This window comes from Neopelma chrysocephalum, unplaced genomic scaffold, assembly GCF_003984885.1.
Source record: "Neopelma chrysocephalum unplaced genomic scaffold, ASM398488v2 Primary Assembly neopelma1_42, whole genome shotgun sequence".
Lineage (NCBI taxonomy): Eukaryota > Metazoa > Chordata > Aves > Passeriformes > Pipridae > Neopelma > Neopelma chrysocephalum.
Window position 1 is genome coordinate 3,308,350 of NW_020897700.1, and position 21,354 is coordinate 3,329,703.

Here is a 21,354-nt window from a genome sequence, read left to right on the forward strand (position 1 = left end):
TCAATATAGGAGTGACCAGCAGGTTGAGGGAGGTGATTCCCCTCTACTCTGCTCTGGTGAAACCCCACCTAGAGTGCTGCATCCAAGTCTGGGGTTCTCAGCACAAGAAAGGTGTGGACCTGTCAGAGTGGGTCCAGAGGAGGCCACGAAGATGATCAGACAGATGGAGCACCTATCCTGCAAAGACAGGCTGAGACAACTGCAGTTGTTCAGCCTGGAGAAGGCTTCAAGATCTCACTGAGGCCTTACAGTACTTGAAGGGAGCTTACAAAGAAGAGAGAGAGCAACTTTTTTTTTACATGGGCAGATAATTATAGGACAAAGGGGAATGGTTTAAAACTGAAAGAGCAGAGATTTAGATTAGCTGTTAGGAACAAATTCTTTTACTCACAGGGTAGTGAGGCACTGGAACAGGTTTCTCAGGGAAGTTGTGGATGACCCATTCCTGGAAGTGTTCAAGGCCAGGTTGGATGTGACCCTGAGCAACCTGATCTAGTCAATGGCATTCCCTATTCATGGTGGGGGGTTGGAACAGGATGACATTTAAGGTTTCTTCCAACCCAAGCCTTTCTATGACTCTATTCAAAAAATGTGATAAAATAAGATTTGTATTAGCATGCTTACTGTTACGTTCATAAGATTAACAATATTTAACGGAAGACTTAATTTTCTAGAATTCTAGTGTCTGCCAGATCCTTCAGTTTTTCTCTCAATACAACTACCTTTTATTGAAAAAACAAGTTTATACGGTAAATAAAAACTCAATACCATAGTTACAGAATTCCAAACCCCTACAGTGCACAGTCCTTAATTTCATTTAACAAAACACTAGAGTTATTCTTTTGTCAGAACTTTCAACATAACAGTCCAGGCTCAACTGGAATTACAGTGACTGCAAAACCTGAAGTACAGGAGAAGTACCTCATATTACAAAGGCAAGAAGTGCCTTAACAGGAAAAGTTAAAAAAAAACCAACCAAAAACAAACACAAAAAATGTTTTGCAATTGGAACAGAGAGGAAATGTCTCAGCTGTTGTCTTGGCTAAAGAATGGACAAAACCAAGGCAGAAAAAGTTCACTTTTCTTGTCCCTTTGTGGCTTGCTACTAACATGAGCAGAAACTTTCAGAGCTTGTGCTAAATGTGTCCAGAAAACCTACTGAAATCACCTTGAGGGTCACCGGAGAAGCAGCAAAAGACAAAAAACAAATTCTTTGTTCCCATAAAACAGTATCATCTTCAAAATGTTGAGTCCAGTCAATTTAATTGTAATTTAAGTTGATTAATTATGATGACAATAATAATCTTCAGATATTGGGGATTTTTATAATGAAGGCTTCCAGTGCCTTGAAGGTTTGCTCCTAGCAAAAACTCTGTCAACTATCTCCCATTGTTTCAAAAATATTTTAAGATCATGATATTAACTGAAAGACAAAATACAACTGAGGAAATTCTACGCCAAACTTTTTTTAAGCTTTGCTGGTACAATATGTAAGGTAAGAATTTTCAAGATTAAGTTATGGGGGGAAAAAGGTCACAAATTTAGTTCCTTTCTGCATTTTTGGAAATACAGATTCTGTCCTGATACCCCCCGTAAACCTTACAAAGTTCCAAATGAGGTCTCAAAGTTGTTTGCATGAGTTAGTCCTTTTTATCCCCTGTGATATTCATCTACCAGTCCTTTTTACCATCTATAATATTCAACATAAATCAAATCAGCTTCGGACCATACTCACTGCATCTGCTCGACTTTAAACTCTCTTCCTCAGCTTCTTCTGTTTCTCTTTTACCATTTCTCAAGTTCTCTTTCACAGAATGATCAGACCACATATCTACAAAAATGCATGTCTCAGAATGCTTCCTTTTGCCCCTCAAAGTTTTTTCTGCGCTCTAGAGTTCTCAAGGTTAAGGAACCTCTCCTGTCTGACAATCCAGGAGCCACTCCGGCAGTCACGGCCACTATCAGAGACTTTCACTGCTGGGACCAAGGCCCCTTTGCAGCAGGCGACTCCACCTCTTACAGGCTGTTTTCCCACTTTATTAACAGAACCTGACTTAGATCATCCAGCACTTAAGTCCCAAAATGTAACATTAAGAAATATTTATAAAGGCATTATAGCTATTTCAATTTACAATTAATATATCAGTTACCAAAAAACAAAACAACAATCAGATTTTATTTAACTCTCTTCTGCTCAGCACATTGTGAGTATGGTTTCAAAGACCTAGGATCTTGTTAGTGGCCTATTTAACACTGGTATTGAGAAACAGGATATCAAAAGCTATCAATATTCACAGGAAATCCCAAAACTAACATGAAATACATGTTGAGGTCACATGCTAACAGGCTAATGAAAAGAGCTGTATTGTATTTAAGCCCACAATAATGCTTGAAACAGTTTATTTATGACAAACACATTAAAAAATATGCAGATAGAGCACTTCAACATAATAGTGCAATATTCATAACAGAAGATTACTTAAAATAATGAGGACTTTTTGTAACTTACTGGCTTACAGCTCTCATGTTTTGACTCTCAATATTTTACTTCATGTTAAACTGAGGCTTGTACCTGCCTCAATGAGGTCTACTCTCTAAGCTGCCATATGAAGCAGCTGAGTACTAAATTTTAATTTTTACTTAATGCATTGCTTTTCCAGAATAGAATTAAATTGTTCAGGTTTGAAAACACCTTTAAAATCATTGAGTCCAACCATTAACCAAGCAGTGCCAAGTCTACCACTAAAGCATGTTCCCTCAGTGTCACATCTACACAAATTTTAAAGACCTCCATGGATGGGGACTCCACCATTTCCCTGAGCTCAAGTGCCAAATGCAATTGTGGCTGTAATAATCACTGTTTTAGGAATGATTATACAAATTGAAGAGAGAAATGCTTAAGCCTAAGAGAATAAAATATGCTTTTACAATATGTTTATGCAAATTACAACATGAGGGAATCAACTGAACAAATTAAATAAGAGTGCAAATAACTTTATTTTTTGTATTCAAGCCAGTGATTTTTTTCAAACAAAGTTTTCCCAAATACTGTTGATACTTGTGCTACTACAACCTTATCAGGTTGTGGGTTTTTTTTTTAATGATTATATTAAAAGGCTGCTTGTTTAAATCTCCCTATCAACAAAAATCTTACTTGAATCTTGGAAATTTTCTAGGAGAAAATGCTGAAAGACAAGGCCTAAAACCTGCAAGGATCTAATAAACAAGAACTATAACTTAGTTTAGTCCTAATAATTGGCTTAGACATGTGGGATATTACACTAATGTTAAGCATGCAAAACTCTTGGGAATCTCTGAACTTAAAATTACACAGGGCAGATGGAGAGAACTCTTTCAACTGTAACTTCAAGATAAAACGAATTAACACTGGCAACTAAATATTACTTAGATTTTCAAAACCTTACCAATTGCCATCTGCAACCTCAAACGCAGGTATCCATTCTAGCAAAAAAAAAAAAATGTCATGACTCATGAGAGCTGAAGGCACAAAAAAGGTAATAACAGCAAACATCTGCGAAGACCATCTCTTTTTCTTTTTTGTCTTGCTCCTACTTTATGAGTGCAATAAAGTACTGGTCTCATTGTGTTGTTTTTTTCAAGGCAAATGAGTAGCTTGAGCAAAACATGTGGAGTGGGAAGCATACAAATTTTAGAATTCTATATAAAAATTAGGAAAGAAATCAGAATACTTCTGTTTTTAACAATATTAAAATATAAGCATGGAAGAAAAGGTAAAAGATCAGAATTTCAAAAGACAGTTACGATTTAGTCATTTGATTCACTGTAACTTGTAATATTTATTTGTTTCACTGACAGTTTGTATTCACAAAATTGCAAAAAAAAATTCCTGGCACTTTGAAATTGGTCAATATTAACATTGAAACTTATACCTGGATTTGTAGCATAAATACATATCATAGGTGTTCACTGCCCTCATCTACTGACCTACAACCAAAGTGAACAATTTTGGCTATGTCTCCATTACAAAGTAATCTGAAATAGTAGAAATGGATCAGCAGATCAAAGCAGCTGGTGCTGACACTCTATGCTAGCTGTTCAAGAGGGTTTATTTGGATTAGATTTCATCTGGTCTCCAGAAGGAAACATAACCATCACATGGACCATTCACCTTTTTCCAGGAATTTCATGATTGATGCAAACTTGTATTTACCCAGTATAGACAGAAGAGCACTTTGCACTTACAGCAGAACTTACAGACTATTTTTCTGAGAAAGGAGTGTAGTTCCAACACCCTGAGCAACTAAGTGGTAAGGGGAGACAGATATTTTGTCCAAAGCAGTTTTAATGTTCCAAATCACCGCAGCAATGCATACAGAGTTATATCCTACCTTTTCAAGCCACACTAACAAACACAGGTGTCAGCTTAGAATACTTGAGGGCACTGAAGGATCATCATAAAAGACAAGCTACTGGCTTCCACAAGAATAATTCATTTCCCCTAATCCAGAATTCATCAGAAGACATGAATCTGGATATCCCTTTTGCTTAGGCTTCATTTCTATTTGTTTGTTTATTTACTTCATCTTTTGTATCCTGTTTTTTTCATTTAAAATATTTTACTTCTTGTTTCTCCATATTTTTTTCAGACTTTTCTCATTTATTTCCTCCTATTCCATGTGCTATTAAATACAGTAAGAGAAAATATTTTCACATATCTGAACTTTCAGACAGAGGTGTTGGTATTGGTTTTTTATCTGGAAATTTAGATAGTATAGCCTGAGACAGGCATGTAAGCACTACCACTGTGATTTAACATGCCCTAACTCAAACAAAATTTAAAAAGAATAAAGATGATCATATATTTACTGTGATCATTCAAACTGATCTCTAAATCCAGTGCTAAGCAACTATGTGAATTGAGAAAAATGAGATTAATTACACAGGAATATTAGTGTATTGTAAGACTGAAACTAGCCTGGTTCTAAACATCATCTCAGAGAACAGCCACAGGAACACAGAAATACTAAGGGAAGCTAATTAAGCAACTTATGGAATGGAAGAACTTCATAACAGAAACACTAGATAAAATATATTTGGTGTATACACAGGATTTTACCTTTGGAGTAAAGCCAGGAATATATTGCTTAAGAGTTTGGCTGCTCTTTTTTCCTGAGCTTTGTCATTTGTTTATCTAATAATTTAATCTTCTAGATTTAGGTTAAATGACAAAGTCGCTCTTAGCAATCTAAGTGACAAACAGGATTTTGTCACATACAATTAACTCAGTTGCTTAAAATAACCAAAATATTCAGAGACTCACCTACTTTCAGTGACATTCAGTACACAACATCCAAATAAATTTCCAGAAGATTTTGCAAATGAAAGAATGGGCTTCCCTTTACATCTGCTAAATTCAGATGAAAAAAAAATCAGATCTCTTTAAAGGAATTCCTAAAGAAAAACTGTCTTTTAAGAAAAACCACCACAAAACAACACTATACACGTGTTCATACAAACATAAATTGAAAATTTTAAGTATATTGACAGTCCATTTCAGAAGCCTCCTTCTGTGTGGACCTGAGCTCCAAAGCAAAACCCAGAGCTTATAAGTAATTCTGGTTTTAATAACAAAAAAAATCAGTTAAAATCAGAAACTTTCATCATTAAACACAATTTATTCAATTGGGTTTTTAAACCCTATTAAGTAAATCACAGAATTTTAAAAATGTAGTATTGAATTCATATTAGTACATAAAAATTTAAGATGCAGTAAATCATTCCATGTACTCCTACATCGAACACAGATTCCGTGTTCCCGTACTCATGAGCAACAGATGTTCCTGCTTCACTTCAATACAAAAACCACAAAAGATTAAAAAAGGAAGTTCAGTACCATCCTGCAATAAGCAAAAGGAAGGGGTGGAAATATTGAAATCATCTTCTACACTACAAATTGTAGTTTCAGCAAAAGAAAGTAGAACCAGAAGTCTCCAGCCTGTTCTTGTAAGACAGTTTTCCTCTGTTTCATAATTCAAATCTTTAGACAAAGGGTGATGATTTTTACCACATAGCACCTCTCTCATCTCTCTGCCTGGCCAAGGGCATACCTTTGCTTTGGCCAGCAACTCCACTACTGTATTTTATTAATTTAAGTCAACTCCACTGATTCAATGTTAAACCTCGAATAATCTCTTAGCTTGCTCAGAAACAATCTCATTTTTCCTTTAAATCTCAGTTAGGAACCAAAAGACCATTTTCAGATCATTAGCTCCCCATACCCTAGGAGACAAATTTTGATTTTATGAGTTGCAATTTTTCTTACTGTGAAAGGTAGAGCAGCCCCAGTGATTACAACCAAGATAACCAATTGCCCTACAATGCTTCTTTTTCCATTCTTTGTGGATGGGCTCAGATTGTGCTGCTGCCACCTCTTATTCACTGCACTTCTACAGCAGCTGTGTGAGAACAAATCTGAATAAGAAGGTGGTTTGATTTCACCGTTCCCCTGTAGCGACACAGGGGCAAATTTCCAGAGAAGCACAGAGGCACTTTTGAAAGCACTTACACGTGCACACGAGTGACTACAACTTTCAAATCTTTCTTATTTCTACAAATCAGTGTCTAAAGTATTTTCTCTCTATTTAGTTATTTGCTTTTCATGTTTCTATGAAAAACCATTAAGAAAAAATGTATAAAAGTATGTCTTTATATAAGTAAGTACAAAAGTTCTGTAATGTAAGGACAGGTTTAAACTGAGGATTTTCAGCACAAGTTAAAAAAATGTTCTGAGGAAGAAACACAATTAAAAGGACTACTGAAAATGTAAAGATGGAGGTAAACAGCCCAAGGAGACACAAGCAGTAAATAAAGCTGAAATACGCGCTGGAAAACACAAATTCTTAATAAAACCAAGCAGGTCCTCACAGTCTAAAAATGTTACTTGAAAAGCAAAGCCAAATATGCACATCATGCAGAAGTTTTCAGGATACTCAGAAAGAAGTATTTAATAACTTTTAACCACATACATTGCTCAAAACTATCAATTCTATTACGATCTGTTCTGAACACAAGAGCAGTAATTAAAAAAAATAAAAATCAAAGAATATAGAAAAGTTGAATAAAAAAAATGCACAACAGTTATGTAAATATACTGCTAAAATGGCATTTAAAGGACAAAATCACCAGTAGATGGGTGATGGGGTTAAGGAAAAGCACAAGGAGTACAGAAGAAAATCTTCTTACTCAGTGTTTGTACCTGACATTACAATGGAGTTGAGGAGATTAGTCCTGTTTACTTCTCACAGTCCAGCTAGAACACGCTCAGTAGGTCTGTCTGGTTATGACTAAAAGGATTTGGAACATATCTACCTCATCTGATTTGAACAGACGAAATGGATTTAGGCAAGTCATTGAACTGATACAAAACATTTTCAGAAATCTATCGTGCAGTCTAATGTAAGAGTTTGGGATGGTATAAAAAATAGTCTGATACTGCAGCATAATGGTTTGGTTTCTCCTAAAACCTTGACTGCTTGCTTTAACATATGCAGGTGCTTTATTTTTCCAGTGGCAAGGTTTTGCATTGCATTTTGAATCAAGAAAACAGTATTTCTTCTCCCTCAACTCATTCTCAGACACAAACTGACGTCAGGTAAAATTTTAGCTGAAGCAGATATATAACTCAAAGAATTACTGCTCAATGATTCAAGTGTTACTAAATTATAAGCAACTTAAACCAGGGCCTTAGAACAGAAAGTGTTAAGCATCATTAACTGCAAGCACTGCTACCTGTAATTCCACTCATGATCAAACTTCATGCACGACCAAACACCTCCAGTACATTATAAGCCATTAGGAATACAGAAAAGCTTTCTGCCAGCAAGACAAAATACTCCTGTTTCAGTAAGATTGGCATAATGTCTGATCTGCATATATTGATCAGTTTCTTGGGGGTTTTTTGACCCTGTCAAAAAAACCAACAGAACATCTAAAAAACAATACCTACTTAGAAAAAAAAGCATATAAATACATAGGTGAGGGTTACAGAGGGATACGCCCATGATCCTCATGACACATTGAATCAAAACCCCTTTGTTGCTCCTAAGATGAACCATAAACAAACTACCCCGTCTGTTCTGCGTTTCTCTTTATGTGATGTACAAAGCAATAAGTAACCTTACTGCAAGTAAGACACTGACAATTCTTGCAAAGATGAAAATCTGCACCTCCTGGCCCATTCTCAGTTGGGCAGTACATAGCATCCACTCAAATAAGTGCGGAGACACAACCCCTTTCACAAATAAGATGACATGTGAACTGAGATATTGCTACCTGAACCGATTAAGATGCATTCTTTTGCTTTCTATACACATGAATGGGGTATTAAGCCCATCTCAAATTTAACAAAACCATCTAAAAAAAAACCAAAACAAAACCTAGTCAGAAAAGCGGTGAGCATGGCAGTACACATGCTCATTCACTGCAACACATCCCTGGAAGGGAGATTAATTTAGTTTCCAGAAATCACAGGGCCACATTAGCTCACTTCATTGCTGGGGACAGTGCCATTATGAGGTTTGGTGGTTGGTTTTTTTTCTTCTACTTTCCAAGGCAGCTCAGGTGCAGTTCAGTTGTTCACTCCATGCTCCAGTGTAAAGGATAAAAGCTTATTAAAAGCTTATTTGAAGTTTATTCTTGCCCACACGCCCCATTAATTTGAATCTCAAATTGAAGTGGAATGTCTACCTTGCCTGAGGTTTAAAAAGAGATGTTTCTGCTTAAAGCATTACTGTTCTAGTAGCAATAAAATCTACATACTTACTTAAATTACCCAGAAATGCATTGTGCCTTGTAGAGTGGGTGGGTAGCATTAGTAGTCCAAATGTGATGTCATCTGAGTGAAAGCCTTCTTTGGCACAGTCTTCTGAAAAACAACAAGAAAAACCCCACAGTTCTATAAAAATTAATCCATTCAAAACAATTTTCAGAAGTGAGGCCTCGATTATTTCTTTCTGTTTTCTCTCCTGCCATTTTTGTTGCTTTATTTGCATCCCTTAACTGTCCACAATTTCACTTTCCAATTCCTCTAGTCAACATAATGAAGTAAATACCCAGGAAAGAGAACTTCAGCATTCCATATCACCTTTTATGTAGCTTTGGCACTGTCCGAAATCCAAATCTGTAAGACAAATGCAATAGTCCAGTGGTAACATGAAATTTACAATTCTAACGCTGCCTACAAAACATTAATATTACAACTAGTGCACTGCAATTCCTTTGGGTGACCTTGCAGAACATCAGTAATATACCATTCAAATTTCTAGAAAGAAAATGCATCAATACAATCTTAACTGTGTGCACTATGGTTCAAACAGGACACATGAATTACCTCGGAACACAGCTTGAAACTCTCAAAGAACATGGAACACAACAGCACAAGAAAGACTCAAACTCCCCTCACTGATGAAAAACTAATTTCAATAAGTTGTGCTGAGCAAAAGCTAACTATACAGTAGAGATTTCTACACGCAAACACTACTTATTCAACAAAGAAATAGCTCCCCACCTATTACAGATCACAAGTTCTGTATTCCTATATACAGTGCTGTGTTTTAAACACACATGCACCACCTTGGTAATATCTTACTGCTGACAATCCCACTGGAAAAATTACTGCTAGTTACCACTATTGATACCTTCTATTCAGCATTCCTGTGTGGCAAAGCATATCCTTTAAGGCATACATAAATCTATTCCCTTCCATTGTATGTAAGGACAGGCGGGTTTCCTTTGACATGAAATAACCAAACCACAGTAACTTCAAAACCCCTGTTCTTTACCACTGTGTCTCCCAATACATATAACACAGAAAGAAGAAGCTGTCAAAATGGGGAAGAAGAATGCCAGTGTTTGAGGAAGACCTACTGCCAAGTCTAACGGGATATGAAAGGCAGATCATTATCATCAACATATCTATTTTTCTATGCAGTAAAATGAAATATTCTAATGTTAGAAATCAATGGTTTGAATCCAATACCAATATATAGATAAGAAATGGCAAACTATATTCTATAGGGCAGGAAAAGCAACTAGGTGCATTTAAAAAAAATCTGTTTATGAAATACTATTTTTCATTTCTTATGTCGGCAACAAAGTTTAACATAATTCAATATAAATCAACCATAAATGTAGTTGTCCATATAAAGGTAGTAACAATTTAACTAAAATATTTTTGAAAAGCAATCTCAGTTATTTTAATGAAAAAAGATTGTGATCCTTTTGACTTAGAGAAAGTGGTAATACCTCAATTACCTTTGATGTTAAAAACTATAGTTTCACATCAGTTGTCCTGAAGTTCATACAAAGGCCTCCAGTTTACAGAAGAACTGGGTGTAAGAAGAAGCAGCAACAGATCTCGAGATCAAGTTTTCAAGCACAGCTACCTGTTGTTTTGCCACTCACTTTAAAAGCCAAGTTCAATTGACAGCTACATTTCTTAAAGGGTTAAAAAAAAAAATCTTAGTACTATAATTTGTGGTCTGACTTCCCTGCCAAACTGATTAAACCAGAACATTCTCAAATCCTTTTCCTCTCTCATTTTTTTCATAAGAGCCAAATCCATCAACATAATTTGTAAGTTTCTACGTATTTTTTTCCTGCCCCATTTCCTAAAACCTTCTAGTTATTCTTCCTCTTGATTCAGACTACCTTTCTGATTTCATCACACTTTACAAATCCTACAAAATAAAGCATTTTGCTTCTTTTCCTTCAAATCCTTATACTCTTTGGACTTGCTTTATGCTGTCTTTTTCTTCTATATTTTCCTCTTCCTCATTGCTGATCTACCTTATTGTGTTCTTAGAAATGACAACTTGTTTAATTCACTCACTATGACTCAATTATTAATTTGAATCCTTGTCCCCCTTTCTGAGGTCATTCTCCTCATTTTCTATGTCAGTGAAATTCAGATCACAAGCTCTTCAAGGCCGGAACTGATCTTATTATCTATGAAACATCATGCAAGCTTTAGCACAGCAGAAAATGTCTAACTAAAGCTTCTGAGATGGAAAAAAACTATATGATAAAAATGAAGTAAAACATTTTAACAACAAAAACACCTCTGGAAAAATATCTTGCATGTAAAATTGCCGAGATGTTAGAGAGTTATCACTGGAATTACCATTCTAGTTACAAACTGTAGCTTCATTCTCAAACGCTCAACTGCTAGTAGTAGCTTGATTACATATAATGTGCGTTGCTGCTGTGGATGGCAAGAAAAACTTTATTAAATCACATTACTACATTAAAACTGACAGAGAGGAAAGTGCGTGTGTGTGTGTGTGTGAGAGAGAGAATCTGCATTCCTACTCCGACAGTTCTTGGAAGCTGTGATTCATTCTGCTACTTGCTTTTCTACTCACAGTCAGAGGAAAACCTGGTTTCCTTTCAAATATTTGTTGTTACTACAAAAACTACTTTACAATAAGCACAAGTCAGAATCACCTAACTATTCTGCAGTCCATTATGATATTTTAGAAGGAACTATTTTAATACTTAAAATTAATGATTTTTTTGTGAATACCGTGAATTTTGTGAAGATTATGTTGGTTACTGAAGGTTTGAAAAGTATAAATGATATTACAGAGCACAGAATTTTCTAGAAACAAAAGTAATGAAGCTAATGAAGTTTTCTTCACTTTCACCATGAGAAGTTTCTCTAAACCTATCAGCAGGACACACTACAATTCTCCACTGATAAAAATCTTCAAGCTGAACATAATGAGGTAGATTTCAATCTGCTGGTTATCATGATAAATAGATACTGCAAATATAGGCCAGACAGAAAAGAATCAGAGAAATGTCACTCTAGACAGCTGAGCTCCTGCTTTTTAACTAGTAACTCCACATTACAGACAGAGAAGTGAGCTTACTGGAAATCCAATTTGGGAGGTAATGTCTTTTGTTCTAATGCTGAAAGAAAAATATTATTATTTTGCTATAATGAATATATTTCATTCAGTAACTGATACAAACAAAAATCTTTAGACAGAACCCTTTCCAGTTTCATCTCTCCACCATTAAAAGAACTTATTCACTATGGCCTTTACATGGAAAAATCCTATTTTTTAGGCTCAAGTTGCACTTTCTTTCCTTTTTTACTACCAAAGACAATATCTAAGTTCTGGTCTTTTCAAAGATATACATCAAAACCATTTTTTCCCCCAAAACGATGGCAAAATATTCCCTTAATCACATCTTAATGCTGTTCTTTCAATTACAGAAATATTTATTTCACATACTAAACCAAACTAAGAATCAGTCAGCCCTGCAGTCAGTGAAAGAGTATCATCTAATTCTGATCAGGACAATAATTCCCTGGTTGACAGCCAAAATAACTTTTACCAGCATATCATTAAGGAAGTTTTTCAGTGGGGAATTAAGCACCGTTCTGGTGGCCCCACTCTCCTCTCCCCCAACATGAGAAGCCAGTTTCCCCTCCCGTAACCCTTCTGACACATCACAGTATTGTCAGTTCCCATCCCTTTCCAAAACAGCCCAATGTTCCACCTGAATCCCCAAGCGCCACTGACATATACAACCATCTCCTGTTCTCCTATCCAACACAGACCCAGTGCATGCTGAAAAAAAACAGGCCAGTGCCAAAATTGCATTGCTTTGTCTCTCCCTCAGGAGAGGGTAGTGACACATTTTCCTCTACCCAACTTGCCCAAAACCTGTAGGAATATTAGTTTGCAATTTCTATTCCTCCTACAAACATGGCTCCAACTGGTCAACGATTTCAAAAGCTATTGGCAAATATCTAAGGAAAGAATAAGAGAAAACAAGGAAAAAAGCACAAATCACATTTTCTTAGGAAATCAGGCTTAAAAAAAGGCAACTCCCTACAGCTTTTAATGGAGAAAATTTCCTGGTTGGTTACTGAGCCAAGGGAAATAAGATTTTGGCAAAATATTTTCTGATTTCTCTTTTTATAATATCACAGGTTTCAAATAAAGCTTTAGGGAACTCAGGACTGGGAAAGTTACTCTGTATAACAAGACAGGTTTTTTCCCCTAATATATCTTGAGGCGTTTGGATAACGGATGAAAATCCAAACCTGTGGCATTTCTCTAGCAAGAGTAACTCGAAAAATTACGAACCCTCCACCTTACAACACCAGCAGGAGTTTACCCTCTCTCTATTCAAAGCCACCTTCTCACCAGCAACCACCCAAAATCACGGAATATTATTCTGTCAGGGTACATGTCAGTAACAGCCACAACTCAAAAGGCAATCTCTGACATTGCATCAAACATGCAATGAAACAGTCACCAAACACTTCAAATATCTTTAAATGCCAGAGACTATTATTTGCTATATCATTAAAAACTTAATTCAAATGTAAAAATGGAGACTTGTTTTATTTATAACAGCAGCACTCAGAATTTGAAATACTAAATTAGTTATAATAATATATTTTGAAGTATTTTTTATTATCCACCTTAGTATCTCATACTCTCGTTCTTTTAAAATCATAATTTAAATTGTAAAAATATATATTTCCTCAAGATTTCTAACGTACATTAGGAAATTCACATATTAACTTCTCTCACTCCTAGAAGAGCCACTTCGTACTTAAGGCCAGCCTGTCTCCTCTATGTTCCCAAATACTTGCTAGGTGAAGACAGTGCTGGAACTTTCTGGATATCCACCAGTTCTGCAGATAATGACACGCTTATGGGAGCTGGGATCAATTCTTCTTTAAGCAATTGAGATATACTCACAAATCTTTGGATCTGCAAGCTAAAAACTCTTGTAGATTATGTTGTTAGTAATACTATTCCCTAAAATAAAGCACTTAAAATTCTGACCTTATGCTGGATGATCAGCCCATTCCAACGTATTCCTTCTCTTCTAAGCGTCCCACAGCAACACCACTACCACACAATGAGTTAGTAATTAAGTTCTGCTTCCTGCTCTGGCTGTAACAGGCAATACTACAGTCTTTACTAAAAAAGGGCACAAGGGGATTCCATACAACAGTACCCACAATCCTAAAGTACCAAAGCCAGGGAAAAATGCATCACTCAGCAAGGCTCTTGAAAAAGATAATAGAGATGCAAACTATAAAAGTAACCAGTGGCCACAGTATTACGCTTTCACGTTCACCTATTTCTGGAGACCTACGACATAGGTAAGGTTAGTGCACACAATCCTGGTCCCTGTCCTTGACAGACACATAGCTAAGCTTTTCCCTTCAAAACAGGAGTAATATATTCTTTTAACATGTCAGTAGGGGCAAAAAGATGTGCTCTCATTTTGTCCAGCAGCACAGGGTTACTGCACAGTAACCTGGAACACAGAAATCTGAAAGCCAATCTCTACTCTGCCAGAAGAGGTTCAAACCATAATCACTAAGCAAGCTCCACATGAGACTGGGAAGATGGATCAAATCCTAACTTACCATTTCAGTGGCAATCTTCAGAATATGAAAGCAAAAAGTAATGCTTTGCTGGACAGAGCAGAACCAGCAGTGTGCATGCCTCTCTAGGGAGAAGGGCACCCAAATGAGAGACCTAAGCCCTAGTTTCCAGTTCCCAAAGGCATTTAAAATTTTAAACGGAAGAAAAGACAAAATAGTTTTCAGAACATAGGTATTCACCTCCTTTTTCTCCAAGAAAATAACTGGCCTAGTATCTCTCTTTGGCCCAATTAGACTTTAACCGTCTTGTATGCAATGAAAAGTGGTTTTTTAGGGGTTGGAGTTTCTTTGATTTGTTAGGTTTTTTTGAGGTTTATTTGTTTGTTTTAAAGAGACATCAACAAAACCACTTCTTCCTCACCTCTTTGTGCTTCTGAACAAAAGGGAGAGTCACCACAGGGTTTTGGTCCAAGTCCAATCCCATAGGTGTGCCTCAGGTGTAGTTTGAACATGCCTTTGAACAAGTGAAGGCCTAATTTACAGATTGCCTAATTTATGAATAATAAACAGATTTAGATGCCAAGATGCTCAGTTGTGACAAGATTCTGGAAGACCTGAGTGAGAACAAAACTTCAATGCATTTGCAAAACTTTACTAGGGAAAACCTAGAAACCTGTAAAATTTAGACAACACATGGCTACAATTTTATTTGAGGTTAGAGATCCAAAATCCATCTAAATCACAGTTTTTACTCCTCTGTATTATTTTATGGATCTGGCCATATACCAAAATAATATACATCAAAATCTTTCTCAGAGATACCTGCTAACAACCTTTTTAACAGAACCGTGAATTCCATTTACAGTGTACAAGGTCACATACTTATTTTAAAATTCCACTTGAATTAGATCTGTCTTACTCCAACTGTTTTCCTCTGTTTTAACATAAGCCTTATAGTCTAGCACCATTTATCTTGTGGTACCAGGCTGTCATTATGGGTAAAATGACATTACCTTCAAAACTGAAGCTTTCTCACATACTCTAAAATAATTAAACACACAGTTTTAAGGACAAAGCATTTAAGTAGCCACATTTATGGTTTGAATACATTTTTATAATGAAGATGAGAAATGCCCATAGTATTTACTGAGCTTCACAAGCATCACACTCTAAATATAAGTCTTTACTAGTCTTGAATCTATTTAAGGATCTATATTTAATAAAATATTAATACTACTAATGATGATTTTATAATATACTCAGCAATGCTTCTCAGAACATCCGTACAGAATAAGAAAACTAATTCACTGATTTTAATGACAAAATGTAACAGTTGGATAAAGTCCAAAGTGTACAATGCTAAACTCCTGAAAGAATCTGAGAAGCCTTGTTGCTTCCACAGAATACTGGATATATGACAACCACAGAGCACCAAAACTTTTTATGTATATGATTATATATTCCAAAAGCAGCTATAATTAAGAATTTATATTATACACAAAAAGTATGGTAAGAGAATGTTAGACTATAAAATTAAACACTCAGGTATGCCAAAACTGAAGTGGCTTTTACATTACAAAAGGAATTTTGTGGCAGGAGTAGGGATTGAGAATTCAATCCTTCAGGGCAGCACACAGCTGGATTAACCATGAGTCTTCTTCCTCTTCTGTGATTTTGCATTTCACATCTTTAACTCCTACAACAAACAAACCGGGTAATATCTGACAAACAGTTTCAAATTATTACAGCCTCACGTTAACTGAGTTAACAAAATAACCATCTACACTAATAAGTTGCTTTCCCCAGGTGGACCACCCACAGAAGGCAGTGAGGTACCTTCCCAATGGATATAGCCATATTTGCTTGTGCCAGAGTTACACAGAGACACTGGAATCTTTCATTTCAGATTCTGCTACGGAACTGAAGGTGTGTTTCCTATGCCTCTTTTTATTCTGAAGGACCACTAAATCCAAAATAATAATACCACAACTAACAATAATAATAATAATAATAATAATAATAATAATAATAATAATGCAGTATTGGTTGAAGATGAGAGAAACAGTGGAATGCTTTGGCCACTACTTCCCTGATACTTTTTTTCCCCTCCAGAGATAAAGCTACCGCAAAACAGCTACTGTTCTCCCAGATCCTGGAGACTCCTGTTCTTGTGCCACCCTTTCAGTGGCGTCTTTATAGCCTTCTACAGGGCAAACCAGCTCATTGACATAGAAAGGTTAGAAATACTTCGCAAAGTAAATAAACAGAAGGTAAGAACAGCAGGAACAACCACTACTGTCTTTGCTATGCAACTATCCACTAATACCACCTATCCTTAGAAACATTTCTACATCTGATTTATTATTTGGCCTTTACAGTTTCCAGCATTCATATGGAAACTTGTGCTTTAAAAAGGCTAACACACTAAAATGCACTTTTCTTTACTTCAAAGATCTACCAAAGTCTCTGTCTCAAGAAAAACTATCCCATTATAGTGTGACGAAAAGAAAGGCACCTTAGCTGTAACTCCACTTCTTCTGAATTATATTTTCTGTTTTGTATTAAAAACTGTATTAGGGTACTAATTTTCTATTCTAAGAGGAGAACTATCCACAGTCTTCATCTACAAAATTAGGTTGAAGCCATGAGGCTTTGACAGCAAATTATACATATCTCCTGAAGGAGTACATAGCTAAAAGAACAACTGTTTTGAAAATGATGAACTGACCTACAGAAGAAAATTGCATTTTTGATTCTCAACTGTTTTTAATGCAAATTTATCATTTTTAATAAAAATTTCACAACTTTACGAGTTGATAAAAAACATTTCATATAAAGAACATGTGAAGATGGTAGGGGGGCAATCTCTCTGCTACTGGTTTATATCTTCAACTTCTTGCAGAAATTTAGAATAGGGGGAAAAAAAAAAAGCTCAAAGCTTTTGAAAGCAGCAGTTTGCTCACCGAGACCAATCCAGCCATGAAGATTCATGACTTCTGTGAAATTCTATACTAATAAGATAATCAACCAATGTTACAAATTAAATTTAAAGTAATTACCACTCAGTTTCTAAATTGCTTAGTACAAAGAGAGTAAAATTAGCTCTAGCAGAGTTTATGGGGTCCTTAGAGCACTAGTAAAGAAAACATTGCTTTCCTCACATTCTTTTATTTTACCTACATGCGTTAAAACTTTTCCATGTAAGAACATGCAGCGGAAGAAATAAAAAACAAGGCATGGTTGAATGGCACCTTAAACTATTAAATATCAACCCGGAAGTTTGGGGGATTTTTCTCCTGTTTGAATTGTTTCTCAAGAAGCAGTAACTCCTGCATTACCAACAAAATTCTCAGAGAAGTACCCATATTCTAACAAAAAAGACCTAGCCCAAAATTATAATGTTTGATAATCTGAAAGCAGTGTCTGTAACATGTTTGAAGAAGTATCTTAAATAGATACATATGAAAATTAATAGTTCATTTAAAAAATAGAAAAGTAGAGTTACTTCTCAAGTAGAATCCCTCTATTACAACAATCAAATGCCGTCCAATTTCAAATAACAGGCCCAAACCCCAAAGATATTTATAAACAAAGTCAACTTTGTTCCTGTTAGATAGAACAGTGTGAAACAACTGCAACTGCTCACACTGAACTTTGCCAGGACTTCCACAGTTGAGATCTATTTCTCAAGTACTTCTTTCACTAGAACATTTGCTTAAACAATCCTCTTGCCTCCTGGCACACTTGTTACCCAAGGAAATTATATAAGTTAAATATAACCACATTAAAAAGAAAAAAGAAAAACAACCCAGGTAGTTAATTTTAACCTGGATCATTTCCCCAAGCCAGTTACAGGACACAATTCCACGAACCGTTGTGCTGGTGCAGCTGAGGGGGGGCAGCAAAGAGGAGAGAGGGGAGCAAGGAAGAGGCAGGCCTGGGTCAAGTCCACACTGCCACCAAAAGCTCTGCTTGTCAAGCTATGTCATTTTAAAAAAAAACGTACTTTAAGGATTCAGAGGGTCTGGATCTATGACCAGCCACTCCATCGCTACATGCCACTTCATATCCTAACTAAAACCTTCTCTGACTTTCCCTGTGCTTCTTGGTAGGTCAGCCCTTAACAGGCACATGAAAACAACAGCCTTATTGAAATCTCACGACAAATCTGTTTGATTAGTCCACAAGCACTCCTCCTCATGGAAAAAAAAAATTTATATCAAGGCCTAAAGTAGCAGGAATTTGAAAGTGAAACCAACCAGAAATGGGGATCCACCTTAACACAAACACAAAATTTAGGTACCACAGATTTCCTCCCTGGTCCTATTTCACACCTGCACGCACTGGAGTATTTGACACACTGACTTTAAGGCCGCAGTAAGTCAGGCGAGGACCGGGGGCTACTGAGAAGCCGTCAGGTTTCGGAGCCCGAACACGCTGCAGGCACCGCAATAAAGTTACCCGAAAATTAAAAAAAAAAAAAAAAGCCTACAAAGTGCGTACGCGCCCGCAGCTCCAGCCCACCTGCCGAAGGGCGAGCGCGGGGCTCGCTCCTGCCGCCGCCCGGAGCCCGCGGCCCCGCAGCGCTGTCCCGCCCGCGGAGGGCCCGGGGCCGAGCGGGCACCGACCGCAGCCCGACAGCCGTGCAAACACCCGCACCGCGCTCCGGGGGCCACCCCGCGCAAACCTTCCCCGGGCGTGGGGCGGCGGGGCAGGCGGCTCCCCCCGGCCCCCGCGGGACGAGCCGCCCCGCGGAGCGGAGCGGCGGCGGACGGGCCGCGAGGGGAGGCGGTGCCCACGGCTCCACTCGGCCTGGCCCGGCCCGGGGATGCCGGGGAGCCCCGCGCCCGCCCTGCCCGGTCCGCGGGCGCGGGGCCAGGCGGGCAGCGCTCCCGCCGCGCCCGGAGTTGTGACAGGAGCAAAGTGGGTCACCGGGCCTAGCGGGTGCCCCGCGAGCGCCCTCCGCCCCCGGCCGCGGCCGTGCCCGCCCAAGGGCAGCCGCTGCCCTCCCGCCCCGCCGGAGCGCGGCGGGGAACCCGCCGGCACTGTCAAACTTCCACCGCTCCCCTCCGAGCCGTCCCCCCGCCTTCCCCTCACCGCCCCACGCCGGGGCCCGGCGCCGCCGCCCGCACCGCCCAGAGCCGCGCTAGCTGCTCACCTGTCCCCGCGCTGCCGCTGCCCGCCCAAGCTGTCCCGGCGAGCGCCGCTCCCCGCGCGCAGCCCCGCGCCCGCCAGCACTGCCTGACTGAGCCGCCTCCTCCTCCTCCTCCTCCTCCTTCTCTTGCTGCTGCTGCTGCTGCTGCTGCTCCGCCGGCGGCACCAGCAGCACCCAGGCCCGGGAGTCCCCACGCCGCCACTGCGCCTGCGCCGCCGAGCACCCACCGCCGCCGGCCGCCGCGGCACCTCGCGCCACCGCGCGTGCGCCAGGGCGCACTGCAACCCGCGGCACCCCGGGCCTCGCGCGGGGCCGTCGTCGCCGCTGCCACCGCCGCGCTTGCGCAGACGCGGGTCACCAGGGAGGTGAACCCCGCTCTGCGCGCGCCGCGCCACGCGTTCGCGAGGGGGGAGTTGGCTCTGCGCAGGCGCAGTGGGTGCGCGCCTCCCTGACCTGGGCTCACCTCGCCTCAGCTCACCCCGCGCGGCGGGAAATGGCGTCCGCCGACACTGCCCGGCACGGAGAGAGCCGGCAGCGCTGACCCGCCGGCTCCGAGCGCCAGGGCTCGCCGGGCTGCGACCAGAAGAGCGGCGACGCTGCTGCGAGTGCTGGTCTTCAGGTGGGCGTAGAGCCCGCAGCCGAGTCTCCGCGGGCGCTTTCCTAGCGACACGGTGAACCCGGCGCGGAACGCGGGCACACGCGCGTTCCCATAGGGAAGCACCCGGCGTCCGGATGCTCTCTGGGAACAGACGTGCTTCCCGAGTTATTTAGGGGTTCAAGGAACCCCTCCCGGCGGTAGTCCGTGATTTCTTCTATGGGTGTGCATAAAGTGGTGTAACTAAACGGAGAGGCAGAGAACAGACGTGACCGTCTCAGTCCTTTTGTCCGTGTACAAGGCTTCTAATGCCACTCAATAAATGTGCCGCGGTTATGTTAACATAAAACTGTCTTGCGTGCAGCAGAACATTGCAGGGAATTGTTTTCTGTAAAATAAAACGTCACTCAGCGGTAATATTATTTAAATAATCCCAGTTTTTTCTCTTCAGTTACGAGGATTTTATTTGTAAGTTGATCACCTGAATAGCAACATATCTAAAAGTGTAACTACAAATTTGTATCTCTAGACGCTTAATTCGTGTTTGTGTCTGGAATGAAATAAGGAACTTGGCTGCAAAATCTCATGGATTTTCCTTTCTGGGTTCCTTTCCAGATAGATCAGTTTCCCCATTTGGTTCACCTAATAATCAAAGTCTTATGCAAAGGTATTTGCAGGGCAGGAGCCTCTTTAGCAATAATGCTGCCAAAGAGCTAGCCATGAGCTCAGCTTTTCTGCTGGAAGAGTTCTAAAAAGCATTAGTAACAACACTCATTTTTGTTAGTGATTCATAATACTCCATTTCTAGCTTTCAATTAAGGAAAATGTGATATAGACAAAACTAGTAATACCATTACTCGTTAAAAGGACAATGCTTCTATTATGAAATGTAGCAGAGATAATAGGGTATAGCAGGAAGGGAACATCTAGGAGAAAATGCAGGAATATTTCCAACAAAAATGCACAATTACCAGAACTAGAACATGGCAATGAAACCAGGAAGATAAAAATAGCATCAAGCTGTATCTATCAAATTTGCCAAAAGATCTTCAGTAGTAATTCTTCAGCAGTAATTCTTCAGAAAAACAAAGTAGAGATTCTATCCTGTCTTGCTTCACATCTTGCATGTATGGGAGCAAAACACCTTCCTACTGCAGTGTTGCAGTAGCAAATTACTCTGTGACAAGATTAAAACAGACA

General features: G+C 39.1%; 1 protein-coding gene across 5 annotated transcripts in view; it reads right to left on the reverse strand.

Annotated features, from left to right (window-relative positions):
- The window catches only part of CLOCK (clock circadian regulator), a 67,359-nt gene extending 47,611 nt beyond the window's left edge, over positions 1-19,748 (reverse strand). For 2 of the 5 annotated variants that reach the window (XM_027676410.1, XM_027676406.1), the window contains exons 1-3: positions 19,563-19,748; positions 8,804-8,905; positions 5,303-5,389 (exon numbers count right to left, since the gene is read on the reverse strand). The gene's annotated coding sequence lies outside the window, so the exon portion shown is untranslated. The remainder of the gene's footprint in view (positions 1-5,302; positions 5,390-8,803; positions 8,906-19,562) is intronic. The other 3 variants (XM_027676407.1, XM_027676408.1, XM_027676409.1) reach the window with 3 other exon arrangements.
- Positions 19,749-21,354: the final 1,606 nt, after the last annotated feature.